Source organism: Arachis ipaensis, chromosome B08, assembly GCF_000816755.2.
Source record: "Arachis ipaensis cultivar K30076 chromosome B08, Araip1.1, whole genome shotgun sequence".
Lineage (NCBI taxonomy): Eukaryota > Viridiplantae > Streptophyta > Magnoliopsida > Fabales > Fabaceae > Arachis > Arachis ipaensis.
Window position 1 is genome coordinate 17980276 of NC_029792.2, and position 23220 is coordinate 18003495.

At 35.8% G+C, this 23220-nt stretch overlaps 1 pseudogene; it reads right to left on the reverse strand.

Moving 5' to 3' along the window:
• Positions 20759–21950, reverse strand: LOC107610654 (annotated as a pseudogene).

The window sequence follows — 23220 nt, forward strand, 5'->3', positions numbered from 1 at the left end:
TTAAGAGAACCAACTTAAAAAAAATATATAACAACTAAAATAAAGATACTAAAATGAGTCAAGGCAACACCAAAATCATATGAATTACTGCAAGTTCTTCTTTAATTTCTATATTGCATATGCAAAACACACCTACTCACATACGTATGTCACAAGAGGCACAAGTTAGTTGTTTACACAGAAGCTCACTAATTTTGTAATGCAAATTCAATAATGGCACAAGAGGCGCACACATTGAGCCATTTTGTTTAATCATCCGTAACTCTCTTTGAAAACAACAACAAACACAAGTAAAAGTGGTTCTTCAGCAACAACACCCACAATCATCTCATCAGTCACTAAAATAAATTAGCACCCTCAACAAACATTCTTGCTATAATAATGGTTCCAATCTTCTTCATCAGCATTCTTTTGTCTTCAATTACTACACTCCATCAAGGTCAGAAGACACACACAAGAAACACACCCACATTGAATAAGATCACAGAAGACTTACCAAAAGGAAGAGTGGCGAACGACAAAGAGGTTGACGGAAAAGCTGCGACTAAGACCGGCCAAGATGCCGCTGCAGCGGCGATGAAAACTGGCCAATATCTTGCTGGAGGTGGCAACGGAGACTGGACTAGAAGCGGCGACAAAGACCGGGCTGGAGGCGGCGGCAACGTTTAGGCTGCGACGAGAGAAAGCGACGACGATTCTGCCTCGGCCCTCAGACGCGGGATGATGATGATTTTGCGGTGAGACCATGAGAGTGAGAGACGGTGGCGGTAAGAGAACTTGAAAAGAATAACGGCATTGCAAAAAAGGGCGATAGAATTAGAGTTTTTCTTTCTCAAAACTAAGAGATATAGATAATAGAGCCATATTTTTATTATTATAGTAAAATATATTTTTTGTTCTGAAAGTTTGTCAAAAGTTTTAAAAATATCTCAAAGTTTTATTTTATCTAAAAATTTTTTTATTTGTATCAAATATATCTCTAACAGCTAAATTTTTAAAAAAATTAAGACTATTTCAGCAATAATACATGACAACTATCTCTAATTTGCTTGTCTTGGGTTATTCTTATAAAATTGTTGCTGAATTGATCCTAAGTTTTTTTGAAAAATTAATCTTCAGGGGGATATTTAATATTAATCGAAAACTTTTGGGACAAAATTGAAACAAAATAACTCTTATGAGTATTTTTTAAACTTTTAGCAAATTTTAAAAACAAAAAAATACTTTACCCTTATTATTATTAAGTAGTAATAGTAGTAGTATACTTTTTTTTTTGTTGCCCATGATATCCCCCAACCCGACAGGGCAAAGACTAATACGTCACGGATCTGAGCTCCATTTACAAGTATGCCGTTGGCCAATGAGTTGCTGCATGCACAGAACGAAATTCGAACCCCAGACACTTGGTTAAACAGACGAGTAAGCTGACTATTCGACCGATCTAAGTTTGTTATAGTAGTAGTATATTTAGCGGTAGTATTGTTATAAACACGGCACTAAAAATGCCACTTCGTGTGCACCAGGCCTGATATGGTCATTTCGTGGGCATTTGGCTGGAGATGTAATGTAAATTCATTTTGTGTAAGGAGACTGCGAAATGAAGTTATGCAAATTTAAAATCTTTTCAGCAAAACGTATTCTGATAATAAATTATTTTTTGTTATTTATTTAAAAAAAGGCGAAGAAATTTCCGAGTTCGTAGAACCTTAATACTACAACCTTATTACAAACAAGAACACAACAAAATCCTGATACCATACAAAATAAGAATATAACCTTATTAAAAAGACACTACTGTCTAGTAATTGCATTGAAAATGAGGACCCTGATACTACAAATACAACAACAATTTACAAGACAGAAAAAGCAAAGAAAAGTATGAGGGAACAAAAAAAGGTTTATGCACATATGGTGAATTCCAAAAAGACACTAACAATGGTATCCAGAAAATCATCTATTTTCCTTCAAGAGAGTAATATGCAAGAATATGATTTGGATGCTTCATGCTTCATTACTAGAAGGAATCAACTCAATAGCCAAAAGACCGCATCTGGAAGAAGAGACACCATGACCTTGCACCCAAAAGTACCTAAGAGAAGCCAGGAACATCGCGAAAATGGCTAGGGCACACTCGGTAAAAGAGAAACTTTAAGTAAAGAAGCATTGTTATAAGTTAAGCTCCGACCCAACGGAACATACTAACATAATATTAGAGTTGATAGAATGTGTTGATCATTTATTTCTTCACTACAAGAATTATGTGCCCCTGTAGTTTCATTAAGGGTACTGGTTAGTATAGGACATGTATTTATGAGTGGCTAATATGGCATTTAATTATATCAGTATGATAGAATGTGAGGTTTGAATTTCAGAATTGAAACTGATCCATTAGTGTATTACTTACCCAACATTGGAACCATCTCGCAGTTGATTAGACCCATTACAGGAGTTAAATGCCTGAAACACTTAGTGGGGGAGATCAAGAATCTACATTTGTTAGTGAATTAAGGAATTGGTACAGCAGATGAAATTTGTGGAGTTAGGGTTCAACAATGCACAGGTCATCGGGTGTTGCATCTTTATCTCTGATAAAGTTATCGACAAATTATCCTTTCATTTTTCCTTTACACTGCAAGAGGAAAAGGAAATATTTCCATATAGAACATGTTAGTAATTTACTTCAAGTATCTTTCAAATGTAACAAAGTACAGGATGTTATCCTCTTGGCAAATTTTGCAAAAATTTGACACTGCAAAGGATGTTATAGGAACCGATAACCAAATGGCTCATACATGAATAATAATATTCTCATAAATTGTACAATGTATGGTCACTATCAACTATAAAATAAGAAAAATAATGAAGAATAAAGTTCTATATCAATAATGTCTAGCAGCAACTGTAATTAGGCTACCAAGAAATAAAAAATAAGCAAAATTAACTTGATCTTTCACACTATACTTTTGGTGCACCCATGAACGTAATTCAAATTTACCATAAGAGACAAGTAATTACCACTGCCACAAGATTGAGTTACATGTAGACACAGTACATGTCACAAAGAACCTCGAGTCTGAATTGAGCAGGTTCTACATGTCACAAAGAACCTCTAGCCTGGATCAAGCAAGTTATGGGATTTGATAGTTTTTTTGACTCTCTTTCTTCAAGGTCCATTCTTGGTTAATGGATTCAAAGAGTATACTTGCTTCCTAGTCCAACACATTGTGTCGTCCCAAGAAATTTTCTAAAGGCATTTTCGTGCTATACAGCTGTTCCAATCTACTGAGTCCACATTTACATAAATATTTAATTTTCCCTTCTATTGCTAGCACCATTGGGCTTTCTGAGTAAAGCAAAAACAAAAGCAAGTTTCTCACTATGGTATGAGATGGATTTAAATTTTTCTCCTGTCCCACATTATGCAGAACAATGTTTGTATGTGGATTATACCCAATTCGTTGCAATATTGAAATCAATCTGTTCAATTCATCATAGATACTTTCCACTGCTGGATGAGTACGATCTTCTGAAATAAATTTGTTGACTTCACTCTGAACCTCAACCAAACTATAAGCAGCAAAATTTTTTGCATTGTTTTTATTCATGAGAGATTGTACATCACCTACTTTTTTCCATCACCCACAAGTAGCGTATAAGTTGGAAAGCATGATATAAGGTCTTGCATTATGTAGATCCAACTTGAAGAGATGATTAGCTGTCAATTCTGCATTCTAGATGTCACCCTTCTTTCCACAAATAGAGAATAGGGTGGACCAAATGAGGTAATCTGGTTCATGAGTTATGCATTTGATCAAATCCATAGCTTTATCAACACCACTAGAGCGACCAATGAGAGTGACCATACAAGCATAGTGATCCAATGTTGGTGTCATCCCATGTTCACTTATTGAATTAAAATATTCCCGTCCTTTTGCGACCATGTCAGCGCTGATACAAGCAGATAATATACCCACAAAACTAATGCTATTAGGTTTGACATTTTTCTGAAGCATCCTTTCATAAAGAGCCAGCACTTCATGTGGGTTGACTATTTTGTGCATAACCATGGATCATAGAATTCCAAGTAATCACATTTCGAATAGACATTGTCCCCAAAATTCTCCAAGCATCCAAAGTAACTCCACACTTGCAGTACATATCAACAAGAGCACTTGATACAAGCATGCTATGATCAACACCTATTACTATTACTTTTCCATCAACAACCTGAGCATGACATAAAGAAGCTAGTATGGCACAGGAGCTGACCACACTTGAAATGGTGTAACTGTCAGGTCTAACGTCTCTATGTAGCATGTCGCCAAACAACATCAATGCATCCTCTTCTCTTCCATTCTGTACATAACCAACTATGATTTTTGTCCAACAAATCTCATCATTTCTAGGTATTTCACTAAACATCCTCCTTGCATCATCCACATGTCCACACTGAAAGTAAGCATTGATAACAATTGATGCTGTAACTTGGTCATGTTTCAAACCCAATAACTTCATCTTATTAAACAATTGAATGTACTTATCATGATTTCCCAATTTGACATATCCAAAGATCATAAGATTCTAGGAAACAACATTCTTATGTGTCATTTGATCAAAGAACCACCGTGCCCTGTGAATATCACCACACTTCGCATAGACACCAGTGATAGCATTCCATATAAAAGTGTTATCCCCACAACCACTAATAACAACTCTCCCCTGAATCTACTTTGCAAGCTTCAAATCCAAGAGTTTAGAACATGCTTGCAATGCATTCACATCGGAGTACTGGATGGGCTGAAACCCATCTTCTTGGATCCTCACTAAAATTTTTAATGCCTTGCTTGAATGCCTATTAGTTGCAAAATAAGCAATCAAGGTGTTATAAGAAACGAATCACGAAAAGGAATTTAGACAGTGCACAAATCCTCAACCAAACCCAACTTAGCATAAGCAGAAAGCAAGGAATTCCAAGAATAAATATCTCTGTGGGTCATATTATCAAACAGGTCTCGTGCATAGGAGAGTTTGCCGCATTTGGTGAACAAATGGAGGTGCTGGTGGTTGTGGATAAAGGAGACTTTGGGTTGGAAAAGGTGAAGTTGCATGTGAGACTGCAATCTCTTGGCTTGAACAAAGTCATTTGCTCGAACGCAGAAAAGGACATGGCACATATAGGAATCAGAAGTAGCAAGGCCACAAGAATACAAAAAATCAATAGCTTGCCTAAGATTTTGTTTAGCCATTGAAGAAGAAAGTGCAATGCCCAACCTTTTGAAAATACGACTAGCTTCAAGACGTTGACATTTTGGGGGGTGACTCCTTGAATGGCTTCCAAGTGGCATGCTCCTATTGCTCTTGCATCAATGCCCTTCTTGCTGAAAAGTTTGAAAAAAAAAAAACCCAAAATGAATTCAAAGAACAATAGGTACAATGATATCTGTCATGCTCAAAATTAACATGCTCTGGCTTTTGTTTGGACATATATGTGGGATGTTATGTTCTCCAATCAAATACATGGCTACCAATTGGCAATGAAAGCTATAGCATCTTAATAGGTTGCAAGGCAGTGGCATCGGTTCATGTTGAAGGTATGCACCGTATTTTACAATGCATCAAGTGCTGATGCTAGCTTTATACTGCTGTTTATAAAAGACTAATAAAAAAATTGCTTCATTGTTTACTTTTATAGAAAGTAGTTCACAGCTATGGTTGTAATATATTATAATTATATTACCTGACACTTGCCAACATATCTCACCTACAAAACAAACCAACTTCAAATTTTGAAAACTTCAAACTAATAATTTATATGTTCATAATCATTATACTGACATGACTTAATTACTCAAAAACTTTTAACTTTTAAAAACAAAATCAAACATGTATGTTTGCTTTGGGAAAAAAATGACTTCACCCCCTTCATTTACTCTACCTCATTCTCCTTCATCGTAAACCCAAGGCCAGCTCCATTGGCTGTGACATCTTAGCTTCAAACTTGGCAACCTCCACAAGTACGTCGAAAGGAGCACATTGCCATCAAATGGCTCATTGGAAGCATCATCACTAGCTTTGAGGAGAGGAGAGGAAAGATGATGTAGAAACACAAAAGCTGGCCGTGTGCTTACCTGTGTTTCAAAACAAAACCCCATTGAATGTTATGAACATAAAGATTATCTCATATCTCTCTATCTATCCATATCCACATAAGGATTATCTATCCACCTTTGATCTTCTTTCTTTCTATCTAATATGTATCTATCTATCTAATTATTTATGTAGGGTAATATTTACCTCCATTGCAGGAAGAACAATTAGAGATAAAGTGTATGGCATCATGAAATGGTAGCCTAATTCCTTACAATTCTTCACCAATAGACTACACAACCAACACTAAAAGTAAGCCTCACTTGAACTTTAATTTCTTACAATTTTTATATTTATAGCATGTACATTTTTCAGTTCAAAACAAGAAGGCATTATACTTTAAGCCCTTTTGGTTCAGTTATTTATTCATAATAGTATAATGTTACGATCCTTTTAACTCCAAATTTATTTGTGGCATGGGCAGTATTTTAATTTTCTATTTCACTTTAAATATAATACTAAAAAAAACTGTATATCCATCAAAACAAAAATGTCTTCAACAAGTTCTAAGAAGAGATGCATGAAACAAACTAAATTGTGTAATATAATTACATAAAGAATAGGACATCTGTAAACTCAACATTGTTAAAGCAAGGAGAGTAATCCATCAATCAAAAAATAAAATAAAAGATGATAAAATTTAATTTTTATTAAATTTGAATATTGTATCATTTGAATAAATTTTTATTTTGGATTAAAGTTTAATAAAAATAGATCTATATCACACACTCTTTAAGAATTATTTTAATTTTTACATACAAATTATAAACATTTCAATTTTTCAAGAAGAAATAACTAGCCAAAAAAAGTACGTAAAGGAAAAGGGTGTTCATGAAATACAGAGAAATTTTATGACAATTACTAGCGAGAAACAAAAGCAATATTGCATGAAATATAGGAAGGGGCATCAAAAAACTCTCCCTTCCCCACAACGGGTAACGGGGACCTGCATCCACGGATTTTTAAAAAATTAGAGAAAAAATCGAAAAAAAAGAGATTAAAAAAAAGATAATTCCCAAGGTAATATATATTCTTCAATATTAAATGTAATCTTGCTGATTAAATTGTATTAAGAATTATGGTAATATATGTTCTTTTTATCAATTATAACAATAATATTAGTACAAGTCTTTTTTAAAAGAACCAACTTAAAAAAGAAAATATATCAATTAAAATAAAGATATTAAAATGAGTCAAGGCAACACCAAAATCATGAATTACTGCAAGTTCTTATTTAATATCAACATTGCATATGCGAAACACACCTACACACATACATATGTCACAAGAGGCACAAGTTAGTTGTTTACACAGTAGCTCACTAATTTTGTAATTCAAATTTAATAATGGCAAAAGAGGCGTACACATTGACCCATTTTGTTTAATCACCCTATACTCTCTTTGAAAACAGGAACAAACACAAGTAATAGTGCTTCTTCAGCAACAACACCCACAATCATCTCATCAGTCACTAAAACTAATTAGCACCCTCAACAAACATTCTTGCTATAATAATGGTTCCAATATTCTTCATCAACATTCTTTTGTCTTCAATTACCACACTCCATCAAGGTCAGAAGACACACACATACAAGAGGCACACACACATTGAATAAGATCACAGAAGACTTACCAAAAGGAAGAGTGGCGAACGACAAAGAGGTTGACGGACAAGCTGCGACTAAGACCGGCCAAGATGCCGCTACAGCGGCGACGAAGACTGGCCATGATCTTGCTGGAGGTGGCAACAGAGACTGGACTAGAAGCGGCGATGAAGACTAGGCTGGAGGCGGCGGCAACGTTCAGGTGGCGACGAGAGAAAACGACGACGATTCTGTCTCGGCCCTCAGACGTGGGATGACGACGATTTTGCGGTGAGACCGTGAGAGTGAGAGATGGTGGTGGTAAGAGGGGAGGATCGTGGCAGTGGAGGGGAGGAGGGTAGCGGACGGCGGTGAGAGTAGAGCCAAAGAGGTGGGAATTTCTGAAATTGTGAGAGGATTTGAATTTTGGAAGTGGAGAGAGTACATGCTTGGTGAGCTTCTCCATCTTTTTTAGAGTTGTCTTTCTAGAAGAAAAAGTTAATTTTATGTTTGAATACTTTATGTAAATTCTTTTTATTTATCAAGAATAACGGCATTGTAAAAAAGGGCGATAGAATTAGAGTTTTTCTTTCTCAAAACTAATATATATATAAAATGGAGCATATTATTATTACTATTATTATTATTATTAGAATAAAATATATTTTTATTCTTAAAGTTTGTCAAAAGTTTTAAAAATATCCCAAAGTTTTATTTTGTTTAAAAAAATTTTTATTTGTATCAAATATACCTCTGACAGCTAAATTTTCAAAAAAATTAAGACTAATTCAGCAATAATATATGACAACTATCTCTAATTTGCTTGTGTTGGGTTATTCTTATAAAATTATTGCTGAATTGATCCTAAGTTTTTTGAAAAATTAGCCGTCAGGGGTATATATAATACAAATCGAAAACTTATGGGATAAAATTGAAACAAAATAACTCTTATGAGTATTTTTAAAACTTTTAGCAAACTTCAAAAATAAAAAATACTTTACCCTCTTTATTATTAAGTAGTAATAGTAGTAGTGTATTTTTTTTATTGCCCACGATATCCTCCAACCCGACAGGCCAAAGACTAATTCGTCACGGATCTGAGCTCCATTTACAGGTATGTCGCTGGCCAATGAGTTGCTGCACACATAGAACGGAATTCGAACACCCGATATTTGGTTAAACAGACGAGTAAGCTAACCATTCGACCAATCGAAGTTTCTTATAGTAGTAGTATATATGGTAGTAGTATTTTTATAAACACTGCACTAAAAATGCCACTTCGTGTGCACCAGGCCTGATATGGTCATTTCGTGGGTATTTGGCTGGAGATGCAAATTCATTCTGTGGAAGGAGACTGCGAAATGAAGTTGTGTAAATTTAACAATCTTTTCAGCCAAAAATATTCTAATAATACATCATTTTTTCTTATTTAATTAAAAAAAAGGTGAATAAATTGCCGAGTTCATAGAACCCTAATAATACAACCTTATTACAAATAAGAACACAACAGAACCCTGATACCATACGAAGTAACAACATAACCTTATTAAAAAGACACTATTGTCTAAGAATTGCATTGCAAAATGAGGACCCTGATATTACAAATACATCAAAAATTTACAAGACAAAAAAAGCAAGGAGAAGTATGAGGGGATAAAAAAAGGTTTATGCACATATGGTGACTTCCAAATGGACACTAGCAATGGTATCCGAAAAATCATCTCTTTGCCTTCAATAGAGTAATATGCAAGAACATAATCTAGATGCTTCATGCTTCATTACTAGAAAGAATCAACTCAACAGCCAAAAGACCGCATTTAGAAGAAGAGACACCATGACCTTGCACCCAAAAGTACCTAAGAGAAGCCAGGAACATCGCGGCAATGGCTAGGGCACGCTCGGTAAAAGAGAAACTTTAATTAAAGAAGCATTGTTATAAGTTAAGCTCCGATCCAACGGAACATACTAACATAATATTAGAGCTGATAGAATGTGTTGATTATTTATTTCTTCACTACACAAATTATGTGCCCCTGTAGTTTCATTAAGGGTACTAGTTATATAGGACATATAACTATGAGTGGCTAATATGACATTTAATTATATAACTGATGAGCGGATAATTTATACGCTTTTTGGCATTGTTTTTACATAGTTTTCAGTATGATTTAGTTAATTTTTAGTATATTTTTATTAGTTTTTAATTAAAAATCACATTTCTGGACTTTACTATGAGTTTGTGTATTTTTCTGTGATTTCAGGTATTTTCTGGCTGAAATTAAGGGACCTGAGCAAAAATCATATTCAGAGGTTGAAGAAGGACTGCAGATGCTGTTGGATTCTGACCTTCTTGCACTCAAAGTGAATTTTCTGGAGCTACAGAACTCTAAATGGCACGCTTCCAATTGCGTTGGAAAGTAGACATCCAGGGCTTTTCAGAAATATATATTAGTCCATACTTTGCTTGAGTTTAGACGATGCAAACTGGCGTTGAACGCCAGTTTTATGTTGCAGTCTGGAGTTCAGCGCCAGAAACAAGTTGCAAAGTGGAGTTCAACACCAGAAACATGTTACAAACTGGCGTTCAACTCCAAGAATGACCTCTCCACGTGAAAGCTTCATGCTCAGCCCAAGCACACACCAAGTGGGCCCCGGAAGTGGATTTCTACATCATTTACTTATTTCTGTAAACCCTAGTAACTTGTTTAGTATAAATAGGACTTTTTACTATTGTATTTACATCTTCGGATCATCTTTGATTAGTTTTATGCTATCTTAGATCACGTTTGGGGGCTGGCCATTCGGCCATGCCTGGACCTTATCACTTATGTATTTTCAACGGTAGAGTTTCTACACACCATAGATTAAGGTGTGGAGCCCTGCTGTTCCTCAAAGATTAATGCAAAGTACTACTGTTTTTCTATTCAATTAAATTTATTCTGCTTCTAAGATATTCATTCGCACTTCAACATGAATGTGATGATCGTGACACTCATCATCATTCCATATGAACGTGTGCCTGACAACCACTTTCGTTCTACCTTCGATTGAATGAGTATCTCTTGGATTTCTTAATCAGAATCTTCGTGGTATAAGTTAGAACCCATGGATGGCCATTCTTGAGATCCGGAAAGTCTAAACCTTGTCTGTGGTATTCCGAGTAGGATCCGAGAAGGGATGGCTGTGACGAGATTCAAACTCGCGAGTGCTGGGCGTAGTGACAGACGCAAAAGGATAGTAAATCCTATTCCAGTATAATCGAGAACCGACAGATGATTAGCCATGCAGTGACAGCGCTGACGTTGGGATTTTTGCCAGTAAAGAATTTCATAAAAACAGTCGCGTTGTAGATATAGTCTCTAAACCGACAGAAATCCCTTCGTACAAACGTTTTGGTTGTCACAAGTAACAAACCCCTTTAAAATTGATAACCGAGTATTTAAACCTCGGGTCGTCTTCTCAAGGAATTGCAGGAAAGTATGTTCTTATTATTGGTTATGAGTTTTGTAAATTGGGGTTCTGGAGTTTGGGCAATGCGCACAGGTATATTTTCAGGCAATAAAAATAAAAAATAATTGTAAAATAAACTCTTGGCAAGGTATGAGAACCGAAAGTCCTATTCTGGTTATCCTTATCAATTGTGATGAGAATTGGATTTTTCTCCCACTTTGTTAACCTCTAACTATGAAGGTAAGTTAAGTGGATGAATTAATTCTGATTCCTCAAGTCCTAGTCTTTCCTTAGGAAAAGTTAGAGTTAGTGGAACTCGAATTAATTGTTGAAGAATTCCAATTTTCAATCAACAATGAATTTGATAACTCAAGAATCTCCAATTATTTAACCAAATCCAAAAGGGAAGAAAGTCTACTTGAATGAAAATAACTTGGATAAACACAGAGCATTAATAAATTAAAGAGAGCAATCATAAGTCTGAAATACCTCAAATTATATTAAATAAAATATTCAAACCATAACATGGAAAAGTTCATAAATTAAATTGGAAAAATAAATAAAAATAAAGAACCTAGGATTGAGAGTCACTCCTAAAACTAAGAGAAGTCCTAAATCCTAATCCTAAGAGAGAGGAGAGAATCTCTCTCTCTAAAAACTACATCTACTCCTAAAATTGTGAATATGAGAGCCTCCCTTATGAATGGATGCATTCCCTCACTTTATAGCCTCTAATCTGTGTTTTCTGGACCGCAAACTGGGTCAGAAACAGCCCAGAATTCGCTGGTTGCGAATTCAAACACGCTGATTTTCGTTACTGCGACGTGACCACATGGGTCACGCGGTCTTGTCGCCTAGCGTCAGGGCAACTATAGCATATTATTTATCAAATCGAAGCCCCGGATGTTAGCTTTCCAACGCAACTGGAACCGCGTCATTTGGACCTCTGTAGCTAAAGTTATAGCCGTTTGAGTGCGAAGAGGTCAGGTTGGACAGCTTAGCAATTTCTCCAACTTCTTGTATTCCTTCCACTTTTGCATGCTTCCTTTCCATCCTCTGAGCCATTCCTGCCCTGTAATATCTGAAATCACTTAACACACATATCAAGGCATCTAATGGTAATAAGAGAGGATTAAACATAGGAAACTTAAGGCCAAAGAAGCATGTTTTTAATCAAAGTACAAAATCAGGAAGGAGAATGTAAACTCATGCAAATAGTATGAATAAGTGGGTAAAGAGTTGATAAAATCCACTCAATTGAGCACAAGATAAACCATAAAATAGTGGTTTATCAAGTGCATTGGACCATTTTCACAGGAGGATGGGATGTAGCCATTGACAACGGTGATGCCCTACATAAAGCTTGCCATGGAAAGGAGTAGGATTGATTGGATGAAGATAGCAGGAAAGCAGAGATCAGAGGAACGAAAACATCTCCATACGCTTATCTGAAATTCTCACCAATGAATTACATAAGTACCACTATCCTATTTTATATTTTATTTATTTTCATCCACTATAATTTCTTAATACAATTTAATCCGCCTGACTGAGATTTACAAGGTGACCATAGCTTGCTTCAAGCCGACAATCTCCGTGGGATCGACCCTTACTCACGTAAGGTTTATTACTTGGACGGCCCAGTGCACTTGCTGGTTAGTTGTACGAAGTTGTGAAACAGATATAAGATCATGAACGTGCGTATTGAGTTTTTAGCGCTGTTACCAAGGAATGGAATGATCACGATTTCGCACACCAAGTTTTTGGCGCCGTTGCCGGGGATTGTTCGAGTTTGGACAACTGACGGTTCATCTTGTTGCTTAGATTAGGTAATTTTCTTTTTGTTTTATTTTCAAAAATTTTTCAAAAATCTTTCAAAAATTTTTCTTTTGTTTTCGAAAAATTATTCTAAATTTTTAAGAATGAATTCTAAAGTTTCAAAATGGTATGCTGAAGCTTGGCTGGCCATCAAGCTTTAGACTAACCTGGTATGATTCCTGGGATCTTGATTGAGGACTTTGAATTCATTACTTCCCTTTTTCTATATGTTTTCGAAAAAAAATATATACAAAAAAATATAAAATCATAAAAATAAAAAAATATTTTGTGTTTCTTGTTTGAGTCTTGAGTCAATTTTTAAGTTTGGTGTCAATTGCATTTTTTCTAAAAATTTATGCATTTTTCGAAAATTCATGCATTCATAGTGTTCTTCATGATCTTCAAGTTGTTCTTGGTAAGTCTTCTTGTTTGATCTTCATATGTTCTTGTTTTGTGTCTTTTCTTGTTTTTCATATGCATTTTTAATTTGTTAGTTTCTAAAGTTTGAAAATTTATGAGTTTGGTGTCTTGCATATTTTTCTTTCATTAAAAATTTTTAAAAATAAGTTCTTGGTGTTCATCTTGATCTTCAAAGTGTTCTTGGTGTTCATCTTGACATTCATAGTGTTCTTGCATGCATTGTGTGTTTTGATTCATAATTTTTATGTTATGAGTCTTTTTCATGTTTTTCTCTTTCTTCATAAAAAAAAATTTCAAAAATAAAAAAATATATCTTTTCCTTATTTTACTCAAAAATTTCGAAAATATGATTTGAGTTAGTCAAAAAAGTTTTTAAATTTAATTGTTTCTTACGAATCAAATTAAAATTTTAATTTGAAAATCTTATCTTTTTCAAAATCTTTTTCAAAAATCAAATCTTTTTTATTTTTCTTATTTATTTTCGAAAATTTTAAAAATATTTTTCAAAAATCTTTTTCTTAATTTTATCTCATAATTTTCGAAAATATCATCAACAATTAATGTTTTGATTCAAAAATTTCAAGTTTGTTACTTGCCTGTTAAGAAAGATTCAAACTTTAAGTTCTAGAATCATATCTTGTGATTACTTGTGAGTCAAGTCATTAATTTTGATTTTAAAATTTCAAATCTTTTTCAAATTAAAATTTCAATCATATCTTTTTCAAATTCAATTTCAAAATCTTTTCTAACTTCTTTCCTAACCTCTTATCTTTTTTTAAAATTGATTTTCAAATCTTTTTCAATCAATCTTATCTTTTTGTTTCAATCATATCTTTTTCAAAACCACCTAACTAATTCAATCTCTCTTAAAATTTTCGAAAATACTCCCTCTTTTTCAAAATTTCATTTTGATTAACTAATTGTTTTAATTTTAATTTAATTTCAACTTTAATTTTCGAAATTTAACTTTAAATTTTAATTTTTATTTTAATTAATTTTCGAAATCCTCTCACCTCTCATCTCCTTCTATTTATTTATTCATCTACTAACACTTCTTTTCATCTCATATCTCTGCTCCTATCCTCACCCTTGTGTTTGGATTATCCATTCTTCTTCACTCTTATTCCCTTTCTTCTTCTACTTACACAAAGGAACCTCTATACTGTGGTAAAAAGGATCCCTATTATTATTTTATGTTCCCTTCTTTTCATATGAGCAGGAGCAAGGACAAGAACATTCTTGTTGAAGCAGACCCTGAACCTGAAAGGACTCTAAAAAGGAAACTAAGAGAAGCTAAAATACAACAATCCAGAGACAACCTTACAGGAATTTTCGAACAGGAAGAGGAGATGGCAGCCGAAAATAATAATAATGCAAGGAGGATGCTTGGTGATTATACTACACCTACTTCCAAGTTTGATGGAAGAAGCATCTCAATCCCTACCATTGGAGCAAACAATTTTGAGCTGAAACCTCAATTAGTTGCTCTAATGCAACAGAACTGTAAATTCCATGGACTTCCATCAGAAGATCCCTACCAATTTTTAACTGAGTTTCTGCAGATCTGTGAGACTGTTAAGACTAATTTCTGCAGGTGGATCCATTCACCTAAAGAAAACGCCTGCAGAAGCTCAAGAACTTATTGACATGGTTGCAAATAATCAATTCATGTATACTTCTGAGAGAAATTCCGTGAATAATGGGACACCTCAGAAGAAGGGAGTTCTTGAAATTGATACTCTGAATGCCATATTGGCTCAGAATGAAATATTGACTCAGCAAGTCAATATGATCTCTCAAAGTCTGAATGAATTGAAGGAATCATCCAACAGTACTTAAGAGGCATCTTCTGAGGAAGAAGCTTATGATCCTGAGAACCCTGCAATAGCAGAGGTGAATTACATGGGTGAACCTTATGGAAACACCTATAATCCCTCATGGAGAAATCATCCAAATCTCTCATGGAAGGATCAACAAAAGCCTCAACAAGGCTTTAATAATGGTGGAAGAAACAGGTTTAGCAATAGCAAGCCTTTTCATCATCTTCTCAGCAACAGACAGAGAACTCTGAACAAAATACCTCTAATTTATCAAACTTAGTCTCTGATCTTTCCAAGGCTACTCTAAGTTTCATGAGTGAAACAAGGTCCTCCATAAGAAATTTGGAGGCACAAGTGGGCCAGCTGAGTAAGAAAATCACTGAAACACCTCCTAGTACTCTCCCAAGCAATACAGAAGAGAATCCAAAGAGAGAGTGCAAGGCCATTGATATATCAATCATGGCCGAACCCACAAGGGAGGGAGAGGACGTGAATCCTAGTGAGGAAGACCTCCTGGGACGTCCAGTGATCAACAAGGAGTTTCCCTCTGAGGAACCAAAGGAATCTGAGGCTCATCTAGAGACCATAGAGATTCCATTAAACCTCCTTATGCCCTTCATGAGCTCTGATGAGTATTCTTCTTCTGAAGAGAATAAGGATGTTACTGAAGAGAAAGTTGCCAAGTACCTTGGTGCAATCATGAAGCTGAATGCCAAATTATTTGGTAATGAGACTTGGGAAGATGAACCTCCCTTGCTCATCAATGAACTGAGTGATCTGGATCAACTGACATTACCTCAGAAGAAATAGGACCCTGGAAAGTTCTTAATACCTTGTACCATAGGTACCATGACCTTTGAGAAGGCTCTATGTGACCTTGGGTCAGGAATAAACCTCATGCCACTCTCTGTAATGGAGAAATTGGGAATCTTTGAGGTATAGGCTGCCCAATTCTCATTAGAGATGGCAGACAAATCCATGAAACAGGCTTATGGACAAGTAGAGGACGTGTTAGTAAAGGTTGAAGGCCTTTACATCCCTGCTGATTTCATAATCCTAGACACTGGAAAGGATGAGGCTGAATGCATCATCCTTGGAAGACCTTTCCTAGCCACAGCAAGAGCTGTGATTGATGTGGACAGAGGAGAGTTGGTCCTTCAACTGAATGAGGACAACCTTGTGTTTAAAACTCAAGGATCTCCTTCTGTAACAATGGAGAGGAAGTATGAAAAGCTTCTCTCAGTAGAGAGTCAACTAAAGCCCCAACAGTCAAACTCTAAGTTTGGTGTTGGGAGGCCTCAGCCAAACTTTAAGTTTGGTGTTGAACTCCCATATCCAAACTCTAAGTTTGGTGTTGGGAGTCTATAAAATTGACCTGATCACTTGTGTGGCTCCATGAGAGCCCACTGTCAAGCTATTGACATTAAAGAAGCGCTTGTTGGGAGGCAACCCAATTTTTATTTATCTAATTTTATTTTTATTTTATTATTCTTTTATGTTTTATTAGGTTCATGATCATGTGGAGTCACAAACTAAATCAAAAAATTAAAAACAGAATAAAAAATAGCAGAAGAAAAATCACACCTTGGAGGAAGGACTCACTAGCGTTCAAACGCCAGTAAGGAGCATCTGGCTGGCGTTCAACACCAGAACAGAGCATGGAGCTGGCGCTGAACGCCAGAAACAAGCATGGAGCTGGCGTTCAACGCCAGAAATGCATGCAAAGGCATTTTACATGCCTAATTAGTGCAGGGATGTAAATACTTGACACCTCAGGATCTGTGGACCCACAGGATCCCCACATACCTCTACTCACCTTCCCTCCTCATAATCCTATATCACCCTTTCCCAAGAACCTTTCACCAATCACCTCAATCTCTCTTCCCCATCACCTCTTCACCACTCACATCCATACACCCCACATACCTTCAAAATTCAAAATCTCTTTCCCACCCAATCCTACCCATATAGCCGAATACACACATCCCTCCATCTTCTCCGTATATTCTTCTTCTTCTTCTTCTATTCTTTCTTCTTTTGCTTGAGGGCGAGCAACATTCTAAGTTTGGTGTGGTAAAAGCATAGCTTTTTTTTTGTTTTTCCATAACCATTGATGGCACCTAAGGCCAGAGAAACCTCTAGAAAGAGGAAAGGGAAGACAGAAGCTTCCACCTCCGAGTCATAAGAGATGGAGAGATTTATCTCAAGGGTCTATAGCTCAGTGGTAGAACATTTGACTGCAAATCAAGAGATCCCTGATATACCTCAGGGGATACATTTTCCTCCACACAATTATTGGGAGCAACTAAGGGTGGAACATCAAGAGCACTCCATCATCCTTCATGAAATTAGAGAAGATCAAAGAGCAATGAGGGAGGAGCAACAAAGACAAGGAAGAGACATAGAAGAGCTCAAGGACATCATTGGTTCCTCAAGGAGAAAACGCCACCATCACTAAGGTGGACTCATTCCTTGTTCTTAAATTTTCTGTTTTTCGTTTTTATGTTAAATGTTTATCTATATTTGTGTCTTATTACATGATCATTAGTATTCAAGTGTCTATGCCTTAAAGTAGTGAATATAAATCCATCACCTCTCTTAAATGAAAAATGTTTTAAAAACAAAAGAACAAGAAGTACATGGTTTCGAATTCATCCTTGAAACTAGTTTAATTATTTTGATGTGGTGGCAACACTTTTTATTTTCTGAATGAATGCTTGAACAGTGCATATGTCTTTTGAAGTTGTTGTTTATGAATGTTAAATATGTTGGCTCTTGAAAGAATGATGAAAAGGAGACATGTTATTTGATAATCTGAAAAATCATAAAAATGATTCTTGAAGCAAGAAAAAGCAGTGAATACAAAGCTTGCAGAAAAAAATAGCAGAAAAAAAAAGAGAAAAAAAAAGAGAACAAGCAAGCAGAAAAAGCCAAAAGCTCTTAAAACCAAAAGGCAAGAGCAAAAAGCCAATAACCCTTAAAACCAAAAGGCAAGGGTAATAAAAAGGATCCAAGGCTTTGAGCATCAGTGGATAGGAGGGCCTAAAGGAATAAAATCCTGGCCTAAGCGGCTAAACCAAGCTGTCCCTAACCATGTGCTTGTGGCGTGAAGGTGTCAAGTGAAAACTTGAGACTGAGTGGTTAAAGTCAAGGTCCAAAGCAAAAAAAAAAGAGTGTGCTTAAGAACCCTGGACACCTCTAATTGGGGACTTTAGCAAAGCTGAGTCACAATCTGAAAAGGTTCATCCAGTTATGTGTCTGTGGCATTTATGTATCTGGTGGTAATACTGGAAAACAAAGTGCCTAGGGCCACGGCCAAGACTCATAAAGTAGCTATGTTCAAGAATCAACATACTGAACTAGGAGAATCAATAATACTATCTGAACTCTGAGTTCCTATAGATACCAATCATTCTGACTTCAATGGATAAAGTGAGATGCCAAAACTATTCAATAGGCAAAAAGCTACAAGTCCCGCTCATCTGATTAGAGCTATGTTTCAGTGATAGTTTGGAATTTATAGTATATTATCTTCTTTTTTATCCTATTTGATTTTCAGTTGCTTGGGGACAAGCAACAATTTAAGTTTGGTGTTGTGATGAGCGGATAATTTATACGCTTTTTGGCATTGTTTTTACATAGTTTTCAGTATGATTTAGTTAGTTTTTAGTATATTTTTATTAGTTTTTAATTAAAAATAACATTTCTGGACTTTACTATGAGTTTGTGTGTTTTTCTGTGATTTCAGGTATTTTCTGGCTGAAATTGAGGGACCTGAGCAAAAATCAGATTCAGAGGTTGAAGAAGGACTGCAGATGCTGTTGGATTCTGACCTCCCTACACTCAAAGTAGATTTTCTGGAGCTACAGAACTCCAAATGGCGCGCTTCCAATTGCGTTGGAAAGTAGACATCCAGGGCTTTCCAGAAATATATAATAGTTTATACTTTGCTCGAGTTTAGACGATGCAAACTGGCGTTGAACGCCAGTTCCATGTTGTAGTCTGGCGTTCAGCGCCAGAAACAAGTTGCAAAGTGGAGTTCAACGCCAGAAACACGTTACAAACTGGCGTTCAACTCCAAGAATGACCTCTTCACGTGAAAGCTTTATGTTCAGCCCAAGCACACACCAAGTGGGCCCCGAAAGTGGATTTCTACATCATTTACTTTTTTTTGTAAACCCTAGTAACTAGTTTAGTATAAATAAGACTTTTTACTATTGTATTTACATCTTCGGATCATCTTTGATTAGTTTTATGATATCTTAGATCACGTTTGGGGGCTAGCCATTCGGTCATGCCTGGACCTTATCACTTATGTATTTTCAACGGTAGAGTTTCTACACACCATAGATTAAGGTGTGGAGCCCTGCTGTTCCTCAAAGATTAATGCAAAGTACTACTATTTTTCTATTCAATTCAACTTATTCTGCTTCTAAGATATTCATTTGCACTTCAACATGAATGTGATGATCGTGACACTCATCATCATTCCCTATGAACGTGTGCCTGACAACCACTTTCGTTCTACCTTCGATTGAATGAGTATCTCTTGGATTTCTTAATCAGAATCTTCGTGGTATAAGTTAGAACCCATGGATGGCCATTCTTGAGATCCGAAAAGTCTAAACCTTGTCTGTGGTATTCCGAATAGGATCCGGGAAGGGATGGCTGTGACGATCTTCAAACTCGCGAGTGCTGGGCGTAGTGACAGACGCAAAAGGATAGTAAATCCTATTCCAGTGTGATCAAGAACCGACAGATGATTAGCCATGCAGTGACAGCGAATTGGACCATTTTCACAGGAGGATGGGATGTAGCCATTGACAACGGTGATGCCCTACATAAAGCTTGCCATGGAAAGGAGTAGGATTGATTGGATGAAGACAGCAGGAAAGCAGAGATCAGAGGAACGAAAGCATCTTCATACGCTTATCTAAAATTCTCACCAATGAATTACATAAGTACCACTATCCTATTTTATATTTTATTTATTTTCATCCACTATAATTTCTTAATACAATTTAATCCGCCTGACTGAGATTTACAAGGTGACCATAGCTTGCTTCAAGCCGACAATCTCCGTGGGATCGACCCTTACTCACGTAAGGTTTATTACTTGGACGATCCAGTGCACTTGCTGGTTAGTTGTACGAAGTTGTGAAACAGATATAAGATCATGAACGTGCGTATTAGGTTTTTAGTGCCGTTACTAAGGAATGGAATGATCACGATTTTGCACACCAATAACAATATGATAGAATGTGAGGTTTGAATTTCAGAATTGAAACTGATGCATTAGTCTATTACTTACCCAACATCGGAACCATCTCGTAGTTGATTAGACCCATTGCAGGAGTTAAATGCCTGAAACACTTAGTGGGGGACATCAAGAATCTAGATTTGTCAATGAATTAAGGCATTGGTGCTGCAGATGAAATTTGAGGAGTTAAGGTTCAATAATGCTTAGGTCATCGGGTGTTGAATCTTCATCTCTGATAAAGTTATCGACAAATTATCCTTTCATTTTTCCTTTACCACTGCAAGAGACAAAGAAAATATTCACATATAGAACATGTTAGTAATTTATTTCAAGTATCTCTCAAATGTAACAAAGTATAGGATGTTACCCTCTTGGCAAATTTTGCAAAAATTTGACACCGCAAAAGATGTTACAGGGAACAAATTACCAAACTGCTTATACATGAATAACAAGCAGATAATACACCCACAAGTAGATAATACACCCATATAGAACCAATTCACTTATTGAATTAAAATATTCGTGTCCTTTTGTGACCATTTTAGCACTGATACAAGCAGATCATACACCGACAAAACTAATGCTATCAGGTTTGATATTTTCCTGAAGCATTCTTTCATAAAGAGCCAGTGCTTCATGTGGTTGACTATTTTGTGTATAACTATGGATCATAGAATTCCAAGTAATCACATTTCAAATAGGTATTTCCCCAAAAATGCTCCAAGTATCCAATGTAACACCACACTTGGAGTACATATCAATAAGAGCACTTGACACAAGCATGCTATAATCAACATCCATTACTATTACTTTTCCATGGACAACCTGACCATGACACAAAGAAGCTAGTATGGCATAGGAGCTGACCACACTTGAAATGGTGTAACTGTCAAGTCTAACGTGTCCATGTAGCATGTCACCAAACAACATCAATGCATCCTATTCTCTTTCATTCTGTGCATAACCAACTATCATTGTTGTCCAACAAATCTCATCCTTTCTAGATATTTCACTGAACATCCTCCTTGCATCATCCACATGTCCACACTGAAAGTAAGCATTGATAACATTTGATGCTGTAACTTGGTCAGGTTTCAAACCCAATAACTTCATCTTATTAAACAATCAAATGCACTCATCTCAATTCCCCAATTTGACATATCCAGAGTTCATAAGATTCCAGGAAACAACATTCTTATGTGTCATTTGATCAAAGAACTACTGTGCCTTGTGAATATCACCACACTTTGCATAGACACCAGTGATAGTATTCCATACAAAAGTGTTATCAAACAGGTCTCGTGGATAGGAGAGTTTGCTGCATTTGGCGAACAAATGGAGAAGCTGGTTGTGGATGAAGGAGTCTTTGGGTTTTGAAAAGGTGAAGTTGCATGTGAGACTGCAATCTCTAAGCTTGAACAAATTCGTTTGCTCGAATGCAGTGAAGGACATGGTGCGTATAGGAATTAGAAGTAGCAAGGCCACAAAAATACAAAAAATCAATAGCTTGCCTAAGATTTTATTTTGCCATTGAAGAAGAAAGTGCAATGCCCAACCTTTCAAAAATGCAACTAGCTTCAAGATGTTGACATTTTGGGGGGTGACTCCCTGAATGGCTTCCAAGTGGCATGCTCCTATTGCTCCTGCATAAATGCCCTTCTTGCTGAAAAGTTTGAATAAAAAAATCCAAAATGAATTCAAAGAGCAGTAGGTGCAATGATATCTATCATGCTCAAAATTAACATGCTCTGGCTTTTGTTTGGACATATATGTGGCATGTTATGTTCTCCAATCAAAAACATGGCTGGCAATTGGCAATGAAAGCTATAGCATTTTAATAGGTTGTAATGCAGCAGCATCGGTTCATGTTGAAGGTATAAACAGTATTTTACAATGCATCAAGTGCTGATGCTTGCTTTATACTGTTGTTTATAAAATACTAATAAAAAATTGCTTTATTGTTTACTTTTATAGAAAGTAGTTCACACCTATGGTTGTATTACATTATAATTAAATTACGTGCCACTTGCCAACACATCTCACCAACAAAACAAACCAACTTCAAAATTTGAAAACCTGAAAATAATAATTTATATGTTCATAATCATTATACTGACATGACTTAATTATTCAACAACTTTTAACTTTTAAAAGTAAAATCAAACATGTATGTTTGCTCTAGGGAAAAAATGGCTTCACCCCCTTCATTTACTCTATCTCATTCTCCTTCATTGTGAACCCAAGGCCAACTCTATTGGCTGTGACATCTTAGCTTCAGACTTGACAACCTCCATAATTACGTCGAAAAGAGCATATTGCCACCGAATGGTTCATTGGAAGAATCATCACTAGCTTTCAGGAGAGGAGGGAAAAGATGATGTAAAAACGCGAAAGCTGGCCATGTGCTTACCTGTGTTCCAAAACAAAACCCCATTGAATGTTATGAACGTAAAGATTATCTCATATCTCTCTATCTATCCATATCCACATAAAGATTATGTGTCCACATTCGATCTTCTTTCTTTCTATCTAACATGTATCTATCTTTCTAATTATCTATGTAAGGTAATGTTTACCTCCACTGCAGGAAGAACAATTGGAGATAAATTGTATGGCATCACGAAATGGTAGTCTAATTCCTTGCAATTCTTCACCAATAGACTACACAACCAACACTAAAAGTAAGCCTCACTTGGACTCTAAATTTTTACTATTTTTATTT